The sequence below is a fragment of the Pyxicephalus adspersus genome, chromosome 5 (genome assembly GCF_032062135.1).
Source record: "Pyxicephalus adspersus chromosome 5, UCB_Pads_2.0, whole genome shotgun sequence".
NCBI lineage: Eukaryota > Metazoa > Chordata > Amphibia > Anura > Pyxicephalidae > Pyxicephalus > Pyxicephalus adspersus.
The window spans coordinates 111890745-111909368 of NC_092862.1; positions in this window are offsets into that span (position 1 = coordinate 111890745).

Sequence of the window (18624 nt, forward strand, 5' to 3'; positions counted from 1 at the left end):
AGAAATCTGCAAAGAGAAGCAACAGAAGTTAATTTAAGTCTACTAAAAATGAATTCTTAATATAAATTTGCCTCCTTTTAAGGGTTAATAGGCATACTCATTTCTAAAAAGGCATGGGGGGGGGGGGGGCATGTTCACCCATCACTAGTGCCAATAATGCCAATACCAAATAAATAAAAAAAAAAAATCAGAAATACAGATTGGTTGGGAGAAAGTCATTTAATGCTTCCTGAATAGTGTTAGGCCTCTATAGGGACTCGGAATGGAGTAGGGGAGCCTATCATCTATCAGAGACAATGGCCCCAGGTTTGACACACATTTAGGAGGAAGCTGGAATCAAATGAATGCATGGAGAATGGGAGGTTTGGGATTCCCCGGGGAAAAGCGGAAGATGTAGGGAGAGAGGTTTTGGGGCTGGCCTTGCCTGACCGGGGTCTATCTGAGAGCTGCTGAGAAGTCAAAAGATTTGTTTCTATTGCTGACGACCTAATCAACCTGCCAGTAAATGGCTGAATAGAAGACCTGTGTAAGGATGCTGTAAAACAGGAGATCTTATAAGCTGTATTCAGGACTGTCAAAGAAATGGATAGCCATCTCCAGAGAATGGAGTTCCCTTAGAAGTTTCACCATGCGGAAAAGATTCTAGCCTGAGACTAGGCCTTTGGATAAAAATACTACAAGTTCATTCCAGCTTGCTTTTACAAATGCTATCTAAACGGAGAACTGGACTATTATTTCACTCCACATTTTCTAGAATGGGATATTCTTCTGCAATACAGGACCTGCTTGGTCACATTTTTTTATTTTTTAAGTTAACTTTCACTTTATTAACTGTTTTCCTTAACACTCAATTAGGTATGGAGGAGTCACAAGGCTTTCACCCATTATCCTTGGAAAGCTGAGGATCTAAGAAAGTATACGAGTGCTTTCTCTTTTGGGTTGGAGCGCCACATATTTCCTAAGGACCTGGTAAAAGTACCAAAGACTTCACCAGTAAATAAAAGAAGTGGCCATAGGTCATATTGAAGTATTTTCAGCTTTAAACAATTAAGCCTGGCAATAAGGTGTATAAGTGTATTGAAACCCTAACACTGAGCCTAATTTATTTGGTCCATTTTGGTTCGTTAAATATACAGTTGAAAGTGTTTTGTTGTAGCTCTTTAATAATTGCACATGAATACTCCCAGAAACACAGTAACTCCCAACAGTAGGTGAGTGAAGGAATAAGCCCACTCCATGTAATGTCCTAAATGCGAGCCTGCTCTTTTCCCATAGGTTTACTTTAAAACTTAATTTATGTAAAAGTGACATACAGTACCTGTTTTCATTCTGCTGTGTTATGAAAACATATTTATGTGCACAGAATAGTGGTGAGTTTGTTCCTGCCATCCTAGTGCTGGCAGAGTAAACAAGATCACAGGACTTGTGACATGCACATAGACGTTACCCTCAAGCTGCATACACTAGGACTATTTATTGCATTGCAAGATCATTTTGTTCTCTTGTAATAGTACAAAGTCTGTTTCTGAAAGAAATACATTGATCATACATACCATATCCTGGAGAAAAGTATGCCATGTTAGGTAATACCAGTTCTAATACTAGTCTCCCTGTTGGTAGATGAGACTAAGATATCTAGAATGAGAATGTGGCTGGCCAGTCAACTAAAATATAAACATAGGGACAAATCATTCGGCTTGTTGGGAAGGGAATAGGGGGCATCCATATTGCCAAGGATGTTTTTTGGTTCTGGCACAAATAATTTTTGGCTTGAAGCAGGCAAGTTCTGTGTTTGGAGTACTGTGTCACAATTTGCATGTACCTAGACTGATATCTTTTATGTCATTAACAACACATCTACTCAGGACAAGAGGAGCAAGTACCAGAATATTACCATCTACTCAAAAAGTCTTGTATTAACTGAGTGCCATTTCCCAGTACCAATTTTAGCATAAGTGAGATCATCATACAGTATGCAAAAATATATTTCCAACTCTCTCAATCTCCCACGTTTTCCCTGGGTTTTGACAAATAATGAACATATTTTATACAATGCCTACACTAGTTTAAACTTTTTGTAATAAAAGTATTATTATCCTGCTGTGTTGTGCAAGATTTATTGTGATATTCTTTTGTAAAGCCAAAAAAAAATGTCACTGACAAAATGAATGAATATTTGATTTAGCTTAAACTCCTCAAATGTTGCTCTTTCTACCCCCTGGTGTATTGATCTGACAACCCCCTGGCATTCCTGCCTTGAAAACTTCTTCAGCTTTCATACAACAAAACTGCTTGTCATTCATTGCATCATGAATACATACACATATACAGCTAGAAACTAAAGAGAATGTTAAGTGTCAAGTCTACAAATAATAATAAGTAAATTTGTATATTTAGAAGTAAAAATCCTGCCAAAAAGTCGACATCAAAAGATATCTGATATCAGCCAGAGAATCTTTTTCCAATCAAAGCATCCCAGCCTCCAAAAAAATTGATCTCAATGAACAGGGCATGGCAGTTGGTGACCCTTAGCCATATGTGGTATTTAGTAGAACTGGGATCAATGCAACACACAGCAGACACTCTGAAGAAAGTGATTTATTAAGCGCATAATAAGCTTTCTTTAGCATTTAGGAAAAGAAAACTTTGCTTTTTTTCAGCAAAACATACCATACATGTTTCCGGCAGCAAACAAAGTCCAAACTGGCACAAGTTATTCACAATAGTCTCAAACTTGAGGTTCAAAGTTTCTGTGCTTTCTGTCTCAGGTCTGACTCCATGAGCCACACCAGGCCTCAAGATCCTAGTCCACCATACAGTCTAAAGCAGGGGTCGGCAAACTCCGGCCCTAGACCAGATTGAGCCTAGCCAGTAGTTCGTTCCAGCCTAGCGTCCGCTGGCTGATCCGGCCTAATGCTGGACGGCAACCCGCGGCTCCGGAGCTGCAGGTTGCCAGCCAGATCTGCCAGGGGGCGTGAGGAACTACCAGAGCCGCCGGAGCTCCCGTGCCACCTCCTTGCTGTGGCTCCCCAATTTACTGCGGCTGGCGTTGATACTTCTGCCGCTGCGGTAAATAGGGAACACTCCCTGAAAGTAAATCCCTCTCCTCCACAATGCATACAGAGGAGAGAAATTTCACTTCAAGGGGCATTCCCTGTTGAGGGCGGGCACATCAGGGCAGGACCCCTAAAATGGCCTAGTGGCCATAAAAGTTTGCCAACCCCTGGTCTAAAGTTAAAATCAGCTCCCTTTTTTTTAAAAAAACATTCTTTATTTATAAAAGGGTTTTTAATGAGGGAAGAACAGTGGGGTAAAAAGTACAGATGAATGGGTATAAAAATTAAACTTACAACAGTACAATACAGTCAGCTCCCTTTTAATACCATCAGCCAGGTGGTTCCTAACCTATTTCCAAATTCTGGCCTGGGAAAGGGATGGAGATTCTGACCAACCCATTTCTTCTATGGCACTCTGGACCTGGATCCCAAATAAACATCCTCAAATAAACATCTGCATTATCACAATTATCAGCAGCCATATCCAAGCCCTTTAATTTATCTTTAGGTAAAATAGATTAAATATTATTTAGCATTGATACACATTAAATTAGGGACAAGCAAGCCACTGAAAATAAAATGTTAAACTGAATCAGAGAGGAATACAAAGAAGAGGTTTTCCTAATAAACTAATAGTAAGAATAGTGCCATGTCTGCTTTTGGGCAGGACTTTTCAGCGATTGTTTGGACAACTGTCAAGGCTGAAACACGTTATATACCAATGCTAACCTACTTTCTAAAACTGCTACTTGACTTTAGTACTTTAAGTCCCTGACATTTAACAAGTATGTAGCATGGGAATCCAGAACTCCTAAACTGCATACTAGTTATGGGTCAGTGGAACAGTGAAGCTAGAGGACCAGCAAAACAGACAGGCAACTAGAATTTTTGGAAGAAACTTTTCAAGAAGCAACCAAGGTATGGCATATAAAAAAAACAATCTTAGAAATTCAAGGAATACATATTATCCTTTATGAGAGTTGCAAACACTCTGCATAAGCATCAGACAGGACCAGACTGGCAATATGGCAAATTTACTAGCTGCCCAAAGGTAGCTGCTAAGGGGCTGATAAAGAAATTGCAAGACCTTTTTAAATAAAACAAAAACTGCTGATGATCTATATAGGAATCCTGCATTTGTCCCTTAAAGTATAGATTTATATGAAAAAAAAAATAGTCTCCAGTCCCCAAATGTATTCTAAGATAATTCTTTTCAAGGCACAGACATTTGCACAATGGTTCATGTTTATGGCCTTGCTGCAGAAATCTTGTCTAGCAATACCTACACCTAAGCTGTAACTCTCCATAGGCCACTTGAATGGAGCCTTACTCTAATGATATTGGTACAATATATTCAAGTTTATTACTGTTCTTGCACAGGTATGAAAAGCGCAGGGAAAGATCTGTTGCAAGGCTGTGAACAACAAGGGAGTTGCCACCTTCAGAAAGATGTATGTGAGAAGGTTTGGCTTAAAATACCTTGAGTGGATAGGATACTAATACTGATGTGATTGTGGTGCTAGTATTGGAAGCCATACAAGTTTTGACCTTTATATTACAAAACTGTCCTTTTTAGCCAGTCTATCATTGGAAAATCATGGAAGACCTCATCTCTTTGAAGGGTTATGGGTATCATAATTCATGAGCACTCAGAAAAGCAATGGATTCATTTATAGCAGAGATATGATCCTATAGCCTCCACAAGCTCTGTCCCTTCCACTATTTTACTCATTGAACATTTCTATGTTTTATATCTGTCACACACAGACATGCCTAATACTGAAAGACCTTGGTGCTAAGTATGATCAAGAGTCTCCTTTATTCATATTACATTAAAGGGTCCTTTTCAGTGTTCATATAACTAATTATAGTTTTAATAAGAGAATGCAAGTTATTATTTTGTAGAAAGAAAAATAACTATAATAACTTTGCAAAAGTAAATTAACAATGTACAAATTGCTTTTTTTAAAAGCACAAACAACCAATTAGCATACAAAAATATGTAAAAGATATTCTGTGCAGAATGTAATCTGAGCTAATAAATAAAATATAGTAACAAGAATATGTTTGGGCACCATGACCTCATGTGCCCAGGGACAGCTGTACAACCCCCACCCCCCATCCACCATAAATATACTTTAGTTGTGCTTTCTTACTACAGTAGTTCAAAAGTAAACAGTAATGTAGCAATGGAAATAGCATTATTTAGATTTAGATACTGTTACAAGGAGAATGTATTATTGCACTGTTTCATCAAAATGACCATGTCTTAAAAACATGTGGCCTGTCCAATGTTGTTATATACTTTAGAAACACTGAGGTTTTTAATTGCCTACATCTAAAACACACCAGGTAGTATATAACATTTATCTGATGCGCCATATGTTTATAAGAACTGACATAGAAATCTACAGCAAAAACAATTGTTATATTTCTTTTCCCATCTGTTTGTCTTTTTTGTCTTTTCTCCAGTATTATTTTAGAACATACTGAATTCAGCATATAATCAAATACCTTCCCCTGCATGCAGTACTTTTCATTGTCAATCACCATACACCTACTTGTTAGCTAAGCACAGGTTGATAACATCTTTCCATAGTAATTAATTTTTGTATCCATTCTCTGTAATTCTGAGATCTTGAACATCCTCTGAACATTTTCAAAAGGTATTTTATTATAGATAGGTACTGGCAGGGCTAATATTCATATCTCATGCACTTTGATCTGGAAGTCACATCAATAAATGCATTTACACTTTTATCTTAAGTGTGTTTACTTTTTCCTTTAGACCACAAACATTTTGTGGTGTGATGCTTTTTTCTTGCTCTTCATTCTCACCACAAGTGTCCATTAGGCAAATGCAAGTCTACCTGTTTGAAGGGATATTTTAATCTATTGTTATTTCAATGCATCATATTCTAGGTACAAAACATTAGAGATTGATTTTACCTACATTAGTATGGGAGGTATTATGTGCTAGTTCTGCTTGCAGAAAGATAAGCCTGCTCTATAAACAATGAGGGCCAGATCTGCCTGTACAAACAAGTACACTTTGTATATATTTTACTCACTATGAAATAACATAGCCACACAAGTTAAAAGAAAAGACCAAGAAAGGCTAGGGTTTTAGTGCGGCAATAGGATAGTATATTGTAAAGAACACTTTAAAAATTACTTTCATAAAGAAAATGTAACACAACATTTTAATCGGTCTTTCCCATATATAAAATCATGGGAAGAGTGACTGGCGAACTTGACAGTGATATCTCTATTGAGGTATTAAGAAAGAAAACATGTTGTAATCCGACACGTTTCGCCTGTCAGCTTCCTTGGGAGTTGACGAAGAACGTTTGGGATAAGTTGAAACCATTAATTAAGGGATATCACAGAGGTAGTTATAAATTTATGATCTTACAACGCAGTATCTGTAAGGCAGTATAGGAGAATCCTATCCCATGTAGAGTTCAGCAGACGGAGGTGCTGCTCAGTTGTGTGTCCTACAGATACTGCGTTCTGAGATTATTAATTTATACCTACCTCTGCAACATCCCTTAAATGACGGTTTCAACTTATGCCAAGTTGCGAACAAACATTCTTTGTCAAATCCCCTGAGGAAGCCGATAGGGGAAATGCGTCAGATTACAACACGTTTTCTTTTTTAATACCTCAATAGGGGTTATCACTATCTAGTATGTCGGTCACTCTTCCCATGATTTTACATATAGAAAAGACCAATTAAAATGCTGTGTTACATTTTACTTATGCAAAGTCATTTTTCAAATTGTTCTTTAGAATATACTATCTTATTGCCGCAATAAAACCCCAGCTATTCTTGGTCATTTCTTTGAACTTACATATTTTTTAGGGGAGCGGCTCATTACATTGATGAAGAAACGTGATTAGTAACACTTCTAAGGTAAACATAACCACACAATGTAAAAGCAGTGAGCTAAGCGACAGAAATAGGCCTTTCTCCTTTTATTAGACTGTATTAATGACATATGACTATGGTAGGGACATTAGATTGTCAGCCCCATTGAGGTACGGCTAGTGACATGACTTTGGACTTTGCACAGCGCTGCGTAATATGTCGGCACTATATAAATTATGAACTAGTTAATAATATTTAGAAAAGCATATAGGTCTTATAGTGTTAGGTCATTCCCCTCTTGGTCAGGTCTAGAAATGTTCAGCAAATTTGTCTGTATGTGTGTGCCTTAATCCTAAAGAGTTATGCCTAGAAGTTTTATGAGCACTATTTGTAGAATGACATACATTTACTCAGTAAACTATATCTCTGTTAGCACATTCCGTGTATATGGCAGCACCGCTTACAATATTGACATATTTCATTTTGTAAACATAAAGTTTCATATGTGTAACCTCCCGCACAGGTTATACAGGTACTCTGGAATTAGGCTACTGTTTGCTTTGCATGTAAATTGTCATTAGAGCCTCTCTTTTTCAGTTCATGAGCATGTGGTTTATGAGGTTTTAGTCTATGATTACTATATTACTCTTAATTTCAGAAATGCAGTCACACAAGCTATTGCCTCCTCCTGTGCCATGGCATAAAATTAAAATATGCAGCCTCTCCTCCAGGTTTCGTTTCTCCTCCAGGAAAGGGTTGGCCCTTTAGTAAGTATTCCAAAATGCATTTACTACTTGTAATTAATATTTCTCTGTAATTATTCTCAGATATGTGACATGTGTACTATATATACCATGGTTTAAGTTTAGGAGCTAGCTATAGCTGGGTTAAAGATTTTTTTCATCCAATCACTGACATGTTTGTTCAGATGTTTTGGAGTGACTTTTATGAGTGTTATTTTAGTCTGGAGATCTACCAAGACAACCCCTCTGGGTCCTACCAGATAACTCCCAGGGTTTCTTAAAGAAACTGTCTAGCAAAAGAATCCGGAAAAAAGGCAAACTAATCTGGGGGAGGGGTTCTTGATAATAAACCAGCCCATGCTGGAGTTGCTACACCCATTTTTTGAGTATCTTTCCACCCTAACCCTCCTTCTCAGTTAAGAAGCTGCAAAAATGTTTGAAATGCATAAAATAGTTGTGCTAGGCATCAGTGAGTCTGTGTTACATATATTAGCCTTTCTTTCTTTCCTTAGTTTCTTCATGCATCTTTGTTGCTGATGTGCTACAGCATCACTTTGAATATGTAAAAGCTACAGAAGTACCCTCATACCATAAAGATAAGGAAGGCATTTTCCAGCCTCACCAATAATACATATGGAAATCTGTTTCTGGTATTAGAATAAACCTGTCATATACAAAAAGTTCCCAGTCTAGCAATATTCCTTCAAAAAAGCAGTGACCAGGGAGTTCCACAAAAACCAGGCACTGTGCTTGATACATGTGAGAAGGGAAACAAATTGCTCTACATATTGAGAGCAGAGCTTGAGGTGCTTTCCCTAACTTGCCTGCCATGGCAGAATGCAGGGCAGTTCAGATGAGTGAAAATCTGACATCTTTAGGTAACGTTAGAACGTGCTGCTGAGGTGTCCATACATTCCCACTGGCCAAATAGGAGTCCACAGGATGCAAGAGGGGGTGTATAAAAAAATCTTTGGCTGTTGAAACTCGGCCTGGCGTTCGGCTATGACAAAAAGGCTTGGGGTCTACTACAGGTATAGGAGAAAACATTATATTTCAGTTGTTCCCCCAGTTTTTCCAGAAGCACAGAATTTTTACAGCATGAATTTACTTTTTTTTCCTTGCAGCACAACTTCTGCATAAAATCTTCATTAATCTACAGTCACTTCAGTAGAAAGCAGGTTTGTCAGCTTTAGAATGCCCCTTGACCCAGTTTCTCTTTGATTGGGAAAAAAGGTTTGCTTAATTAAAAACAATAAAATTCTAAAGCACATAAATCATTTTGCCATTCCTACCATGCTTAACCTAAAATTATATTTTTAAGTTTTTTTTTATTTATAATAACGGTGTTATTGAAGAAAATATTATAAAAGCAAGGTTTGATATTGTTAATAAACCAATACATAACTAACATTTTTCATATTTATGCAAATTCCTTTGATGAAAACTGTGTTGTTCATTATGCCAAGCAGACAAAGATATTGCTTTGTTAGTCTAAGTAAAAGATGTCTAATCTCTGCTTGCTGGCAGCTAAGAAAAGTATTTTGAAAAACTGCCTGGAGCCACATCCTCCTACTGTAACCCAACTTTTAAATTATCTTCAGTCATTGATGGTAATAGATAAAAGAGAGGCCATCCAACACCTAGATACACAACGGCAGAGGTACTTTGGCACATGGATGTCGTATTTGCAACATACACTATCCCCTAACCAACTGCATGACATCATTGAAATGTTTAGCCACTCGGTTTGGCATTATCAAAACCTGGGAGCCATCCACATTAAAGTCCATAATCTCTTGCAATGTGTTCTGGTAACAACCAAGCAGTCCCTTTGACTCAGTGCCCCAACACCTTTGTAGGGATTATATCCCTTACAGCTGTTTTACTGAGCACTTGCTACTTGGACCAGTCAGTTTCCAGTGGACCATGACCCCTTACGTTAATAATAAAAAAACATCAATTTGCCATTCTTTATTATGGTTGGAACTAAACAATAAAAAAAACGGAAATAACATATACTGTAGTTCAAATAAATATTTTTTATTTTCAAATTTAGCCACTAGGTGGAGCTCACTAGTTTTACCATTTTTCATTTTCTTAACCTGCTTTGCTGAAAAAGCCCATCGTTTACAAAGCTCAAAAGCTCAAGCTGAATCTTGCACCCAAAATTAAAATAGACACCAAAGGGTTTTCTACCCTCTCCCCTCCTTTCCACTACTAGAACACTACATGGGAAGTCTAATTGGAAACAACTACATATGGGCCAATTCTTTAGAAAACCAAAATTGTTTTATTTTGTCATGGGTGCACCTTATAAATATTTATTCATAAAACATTTTTTATAATTATAAAAATTATTTACTATTTACATAAACATAAAATAAAATATTAGAATATAGAAACATACAGTATCTCCATATTTCCTTACTGAGACCAGTTGCAATAAATGAATCTTTAGTCTTAGTGAAAATGTGATTACTTTGTTCATATCTTGTCAATAAATAGCATATACACCTATAATTTAATTAAATTATTATTTTTTAAATCATTGCTGAACTGAACATTATTTTAAAGTGCCTATCAGCTAAGAACAGACAAACTTCTTATGGTTATTCAAAAAGCTTCCATACCCATTTGATGTCACTTGTTCACTAATTTACAGGAATTAGAACAATAAATGTTATTTGTTGATTGGTTGCTATGGGTTGTTCTGTTTTCTGCATTATTTTTGCTTTACCAAATAATTAAAATATCTCTAATCATTGTGATGAAGTCTTCAGTGAATAATATGCCCACAGGACGGATGTCCATGAGTATTTCCTAAAGCTTCCGGAGAGGACAATGATGCAATGTAGTTTCCTGTGTATTCTGGAATAGACCCATTAGTTGCATACAAAGCAACTACATAAGAAAGTCCTGGACAGAAGCTCATTTGCTATAAATATGTAATACTGGAAGTTATGCAGTATTATTATAAACATGATGACATTAAACACAAAGCATTTCCAGTGCAGTCACATGTAAATATTAGGGTATTACATTAATAAAGTTACCCTTGTCCAGTGACCCCTGTGAACACCTCTTTAAAAGAGAGCAAGGGTATAAAATAGAGGGGAGCTGATTGTAGACAGTGTGATGGGTAATCATTTGCTGGCATTGTGTCATTAATGATGGATTCATATCACTGAAAGCCATGACTGATTAGGGATTTACTTATATGGAAAAAATAAACTCTGTTTTAAAGTCATTAAGTTTTTTAATTTTCATAAACAACTTTTCATAGTGTAGGAGCACTGTGGTTATTTACAGTTATTCCAGTTTATGCACACAGAGTTAATTTATTCCCAGCAGCTGAGTATGCCAAGATTGTACACTGTCCTTTGCTAAGTGTAAATAACTGATAAAAATAATCAGGTAGGTAAGTTTGTTTTTGTACAGTAGGGGCATCACCTGTGTGGAATGTGAGCAGTGGTCAAATGGCTGTGGGTATGCAAGAAGAAGACAGGTGCATGTGCTATGTATTTTGAACAAGTCTTATTGCTACCATTATACAGGTTCAACAACTGACTATCATCCTAGAAAAACATACCTGAGCTCAGCAAATATATAACTCTAACTCTAAGTCTGCACACACAGTTTTAATTTAGGGAGGGACATGATGTAGTCCCTGTAGGTTCTGGGGGAAATCACTATCACCTTGGTGGCCTAGTGGCATATCAGGCTCTGCCTGTACTTATCCTTGTGTCGGGCCCTCTTTAGTTTTCTGCAGGCAGCCTGCACTTGGTGGGCCTACAGGGTTCTTGCCATAGCTTAATATATAACTTTACGAATCTAAATAAAAGTTATTGAGTCTGGAGTTCAGCTTTAAAATTCATGTACAGATTTACAATGTTATTTTGTTGCCATCAGCTGTATACAATTTTTATTTTAATTTAATAAAATCGATATGGTTCCCAAAAATTAGAGGAAAAAAGCAAGTGTGCTCATAGGCTGCCTGCCTTTGTATGATATTTATTGTTCCCGCTAGTGGAACTGGGAAGACTGGTGGGTTGGCGTATGCGGTTTTCCACTGGCCTAGTAATAGTTAGTCACATTCAGCTGGATTTGTTATTATAATGTTGAAGACCTTTTGCACTCATCTGTCATTAGTTCTAAAGAGGCAGCTTGGAACACTGCAAAACGTCTTTAACATTACAAGAAGTAATCTAGTTAATCGTGACTAATTACTAGATATACAATGACCTGGATAAATGAGAACCTTTACAACGTGCTGCTGAATTCTCTTTTGGTGGCATTTTTTTTCTTTTTACATTCCAATCATTTTTTTAAAAAAGAGGGATGATCATCTGAATGAATGAATTAGGTAAGTTCTTCATTTGCATCATGATTTAGGCCACAAAAATGTAAGCACTGGCTACCTAGGAAAAAATTATCATACTGGTATGATATGTACTAACAGGTACGAAACATGCATTACATTTTTTTTTCAAACAAATTTGATTTCTAATCTAGCTGTTACAGAAGTGCACAGTTTTCCATGAATATCTTTTGCATTACAACATGATGACAAAGGTCATGTTAATCAATATTAGAAAGTAGAAGATAATCACCTGAAACTTCTGATAAACACACCTCCTGTTCCTGTGCTAAGAAAAATCCATCAAATACTACTGCTGACCTTTTACTTCTAATTCTAGATGCCTGGCCGTCATATTAAACCAAAGGGTTCCATAATTTGTCACTAATCTGAAACAAGCGTGCATTAAGAGCTAAAGTCTCATTCTGCATGCTTGTTCCAGATCAATAAGCTAAGAAGTATCAGAATATGAAAAAGTTATATGGGAGACCCCAAGGTAAATTGCTGCAACATAGGGCTGAACACAACTGCAAGGGCATCAAACCCCAAGATCTGTATGACTATGTCAAACCTAAACTAACTTCCCTGCCCGAGAAGCAGATGCAGACCCCTGATGGTATCATCCTTTTGGAAGTAGAGGAAAGTACTGTGATCCAACTACACTTGAATGCACTTAAGGTGGAACTACACCTGTGAGATTTACCTGTCTCTGTTCCCTCGTGGGACACCCATCTTCTTTTTTGTTCTCTTCCTTGGAATGATCTTTGGCTATCTTGATTGGCCAGACCAGGATGAAATACTGTAGATGTGTTTTGAATCCAATGCAACCACCTTACAACATCATTTTTCTGTTGTATATTATAAATAGGAAAGGCCTTTCAGACTTCTGGACTTTAAAACCCAGATAGTTTCTATGTATTTTTAGTATGAGACTTATGTGCTTGTTTCTCATGTGTAATTTACATGTGCTTTTAGTGGAATGGGAAATTCAAATTTATAAAATAAGATGTTGCTGCTTACAATCCTTTACATCCTGAAGCAAAAACATTAACACAAGTACATTGGTCTATAGTGGAAACAAGTCTGGATAAAATTACTTATTAATTGACTTTATTTTGGCATGGATTTTTTTTTTTTTTACAACAAACAAATATATCTTATTTGTGATCTCTATTTATGGATTAGGTGTCACCTTTTTCTGTAAATTCCAAAGCCTTGGATTTGCAATGACTTGCAGTGTCTTTTACCGCCAGCATATACATAGAATAGCAGCATGAACATATCTGTTAGTTAGAACAATGTAGCCACCAGCATGCTCCAATTTCTTACTCAGTTATATTACAGTTAAGGGCTATGTAGTTGGTGTAAGGACTTGCTCAGACTGCATATTTTTACGCAGTACCATGCATTTAAACTGCATGTAGCCAAACCCTTAAAAAGTATTATTAGAAAGAATTTGTTGATTTTTGTTTACTTTTTTTTATGCATTTTGATTGTAGTAGCATTGCCTTGAATTTTTATAAACACTTCATTCAGCAACCTTTTTAGGGTTGAAGAAAAGCGCCTGACAAAGCCTAGCAGTTAGCACCTGTTACTGAACAACCTCCTATTTAGTGCACAGATAATATTTTTTTCTCGATCCCTGCCCCAGACCAATTCCTGCAATATGTTCTCCAGCCAGACAGCTTGGCACAAGTCAATATTTGAATGGAAATAAAAGCCAACAAAAAAGGGTAAAAAACTAATTTGAGAATGGGGATTAAAAAAAGCCCAGCTGCATCACATTGCATGTTGTAGATGGTTACAGCTCAGCTTAAGGATAGTGGGAAATGTGCTTATTTTCATTTAGTCTGTCTAGATGAATGATTTAGACATGTTCTAAAAAATGAGTACTATTCACAGAATAAAATGCTAGCTAATAAGCTGATATAAATAAATTCTTCAAAGGAGCCTAGACATCATGGAATTTTGCTTCTCTTTTATGTACAAGAAGAAATTGAAATCCTATCTGTTGCGTATAATAAAGTCATTTATTCATGAAGTATTTTGCCTTAAGGAATTTATTTCTTGATCTGGAAGATATTGCTCTTACTTCTGCATTTTAATCATTATTCAGAGTCTGGAGAGTGCTGGGTTTTATGATGTAGTACAATTATGGTTTATATTTACTTCCAGAGATTGAAGCATATAGTCATAGATAAACCATCTGAATTGACACTTTAACGCAGAAACAGAATGAAAACAATGAGATACAATTTCCCTTCAGGATTTCTTCTAATAAAACAGTCAAGTGTTACATCCGAAGCATACTGCAAAACTCATAAAATCCATTAAAACATTAGAATGTATAAGGTGCTTACAGAACCATGGCCAATGGATCAATGTGATCATACACCAATTTGATGTGAAAGCCAGATCCAACCAAGTATTTAAGGCTTTTGATCAAAAAGTAGCAAATCAGAAAAGAATACATATTATTATTAAACATCAGAAACTGCTTGTGTTTTAGTCTGCAAGAGCTTCGCTAACCACCTGTAGAAGTTCCTATTCAAATATAAGCACTAGTGGAATTTATATAAAAACTATACTACTGTAACACATAGATGCTGCAAAATGTATCTATAGTTTTTCCTACTTTGGCCATTATATGATCCCACCTGATCAACTCAAGGTTGGCTGAATTCAGATGATAATCGTGCATGTAGAAACGATGATTCAAAAGCAGAACCTTGCATAAGAGGTTTCACTCTAAGAGGTGGGAGAACATAATAGAGTATACAATGAATTATTAACTAATTGGTAACTGATCAAAAGAGAGGAAGATAGGTAAAGTTGGGACAGGAATGGGAATTAATGGCTTAGGTGTATAGGAGTATGTCTATTGGGACAATGGAGAAAATTTCCGACAGTAAGCAGAGTGGGCGGTAAGGTGTGTAAATTTATGTATTAGGCCAGATATGTGAATTGGACAGTAGCACGGAATTAATTTAATTGTAAAGTGAAATGGAAGCCAGAATAGAGGTTTTCAAGGAGAAGCAGCAGATGAACAGTATTGAGAAGAGTGAAGAAAATAGATAAAGGTCTATCTATCAGAATTCCCATTGTTCAATTTTGGGTTTAGCTGGGATTTAATATCTTATGTAGCTTGAAAGACTTGAAAATTGTTGTTCAGTAAGGTTCCTCATCTAACCTGATGTACACTGCCTGGCCAAAACAAAAGTCGTGAATCCTGTGTATGGGCAGTGTTATGATTTCGGGTTGCTCCAGTTGGTCAGGTCTGAGTTATGTGCCGAAAAAATGAGGTCAGATGTCTGAATATATTCTTTGGCCAGGTTTTCCATCAATGGATTTTTCTTCTCTGACGGCACAGACGTATTCCAGGATGACAACGCCAGGATGTATTGAAAAGTTGGTACAGGGAGCATGAGAAAAAATTTTCACTCATTGATTGGCTACCACAGATCTTAACCCCATTGAGAATCTTTGGGATGTGTTGAAGACTTTTCTCAGTGATTCAAAGTGATTCAACTCTTCCATCATCAGTACAAGTTCAAGTACAAGTTCTTGGTGAAATGCAACTCTAGATGGAAATAAATGTTGTGACATTGCATTAAAGCGAATGTGTGCCATAATCAAAACTAAAGGCGGTCTAACAAAATATTAATGTGTGTGATTTTATTTTTGGCCAGGCAGTGTAGCTGGAACAACTTTGTCATGAACAATGGGCAAAAACTGAAATCCAGATCTGCACAGTTGCTGGACTTACCTCAAAAGACTTTCAATTACCATGCTTTGATATAATTGCTGTATCTAACTATAAAAACATCCACAATTGGTAATCTCCAATGGTCAAAATTGTCTGGAATTATTAAAGAGACCTGTCCATTTATTTGCTTCCACATATGTACACGGACTAATTAAATGTCCATCTCCATAGCTACTTCTCTTCTCAATGAAAGCAGCTATTTTTTTTACTCTATTTTTCCTTTAAAAGTAAATCAAATGCAGTCTGATCTAATTTGTGTAACTGGTGATTGTTTCCTGGGAATGAAAAACAAAACAAAGCTTTTAATTTGAATGTAGCACCATTAATATATGTTAATTATTATGCATATGCATATCAGTGAATAGAGATGTTTCCAAGTCTAGTCTAAGGATAACATTCCTTACCAGCTATATATTGCATTGGGTATACCACAATACTAATGATATGATTGGTGAGCTTTTTATGACTTCCTCTCACAAGAGTGGCCAAGCACAGCTGGCTCCTGGATCAACTTCAGGACCCTATGCATCAGGCTGGAATGATAATGAGTGGTCCTGGATATTTTTATTACTACACATAACATTTTCTAATTGTTGAGAAATAAGGAGAATCATGGTGGCTGCTTCTGTGCCTTGTACATCCATTGACCTAATTACAATGTTGATTATGGTTTGCTGCAATGTGACTTACTAACAATCTTTACCCAAAGAAATGAAAAGTGTGCCACTTCAGGAGGGCTCCAGTACCTCCTAAGCCAACTGGGGCTCCCATGGGGGCCCTAAGTCAGTTCGACTAGTGGGGGGCAAGTCAGTTCTGCACAGGGGCCCACTGTTCTTTATATTCGCCAACTCCATAGAAATTTCTGTAGACTTTAGAAGAAATGATAAAAACATTTATCCCTGCCATGATGCTAATGCTTAATACATCGTTATTGTTTTATGACTTTGCAAGCAGAACATCAAAAATGTGATTTTATGGAAAGGTATGACCGGTCAGTCACAAAGATATCTTATTGTGTTCTGTACAGTGCCTGTACAGCATAAATCAGACCAGAGGATGGGAAAGCAGCACAAGGAACAAATCATTTACCAACTTCCTGCATCTAACTAATGACATCATTACACTTATGTCTCTCGTGGGGCTGCTGCCAAGAGATGCTACAGGTAGCATTCACTGCAACCTCACTACAAGCCTAAATATAGCCTTAAGGAGGGTTAGAATCCATATCAGATATACAGTCACACCCCTAATGGTTAAGGATTTTAAGAGTTCCAGGGGCTGATCACTGCTGCCCCTAATTATTCCCCATGGGGCAGCCATGAGAGGCATTGGTTCCTATCGTGAGGAAGGCGTAAACACAATGCAATCTCACCAGCAGGTGTGAACCTAGCCTAAGGTGGTCTGAACATAAAAAAATCCAGTTGTCACCAGATTGCCCTTAACCACCTGGGCGGTTAGCCCGAACCTGGGGGTAAGAAAAGCTGCAACAATCTGGTTCGGGGTAGCTAAAAGTATAAACAAGCATTACAGTGGAATCCCATTGTCATACAACATTGTATGACAATCAGATTACAACTGAAAAAAAATACTTACCTTGTCCCCGCAGCTCCTCCGGAGACGTCTTCTCTGTTCAGTCTTCCCCCGGCGTTTGCAGTGACGATCTCTGGGGTTTCCCGGTGACGTCGTTGCATGCGTCGGTGCGGGCGGGAGGCGGGGCGGGAAATTCAAATCACTTTGCATTGAATTCAATACAAAAAAGCTGTATTAAGTCCAATACAAAGAAATCCTTATATAATATATAAATAATTGTATTATATATATATATTATATAAGCTACTGTACAGGTACATTACATTATACACTATTTTTTTTTTAAGTTTTTTATAAAAAAAAATGTATTATTAAATTTATTAAATTGTGGACATATTTCGGTGAGTTATGTGGTAATTCGGTGAATTATAAGTAATTATTGAGTAATTCGGTGAATTATAGCCTACAATCTAAAATAAATTTCCATGCAAAAAATATAACACTTTTTGCATGGAAGTACAGAAAGAATTAGAACACTTGGCGTTCGCGTCCCTCGGCGATCCCTGATGTCAGTGCATGCGCCCGTTGACGGGGGTCGTAGCGGGAAATTCAATCTAAAGTCCTGTATCCAATCCAATACAAAATAATACAAAATATATTATGTGGTTTTGTCTATGGGTATGTGACGTTGGACTCTGTTAATAAAATTTACCACACTAGGGAGGGGTTTTAGAAAAAATATATTACTACACAGTATACTGAATTATCGCATTTTCAGTATTTTTCATTTATTTATGCATTCTTGTTTAAGCTGATTTTTGTGTTTTTTATTTAATTTCATTATGAATTTTTTTTTACATGATTGTGTGTTTCAAACATTTTTTATATTCATATCTACTAGAACCCTTGTTCGGACATATTTCTGTAACTTACAGGTCTACAATTTAAAAAAAAAAATTTCATGAAAAACAGTGTAACGCTTTTGGTACAGAAATCTAGACATCAGTGAAATGCCCGGGAGGTTAATTATTGTTTCTGTGTCTACTTTTGGAACTCCCATCACTTTGGGCTCCATTTATTAAACAGGGAATCCAACATTCACTCAAACATTCCATAGTGGGAATAAATGACTGTCTTTGAAACACATGGACCTTGAAGATTCCATTGCGGGAATTTCTGATTTCCTGTTTTATAACCAAAGCCCTAGGTGTTTCAGGGACAAGATTCACCAGGATGAATAGGACAGCAGTTTCGTAACCTAAAGCTTACCTAAACTCAGAATTTTCACCTTTACTTTTATG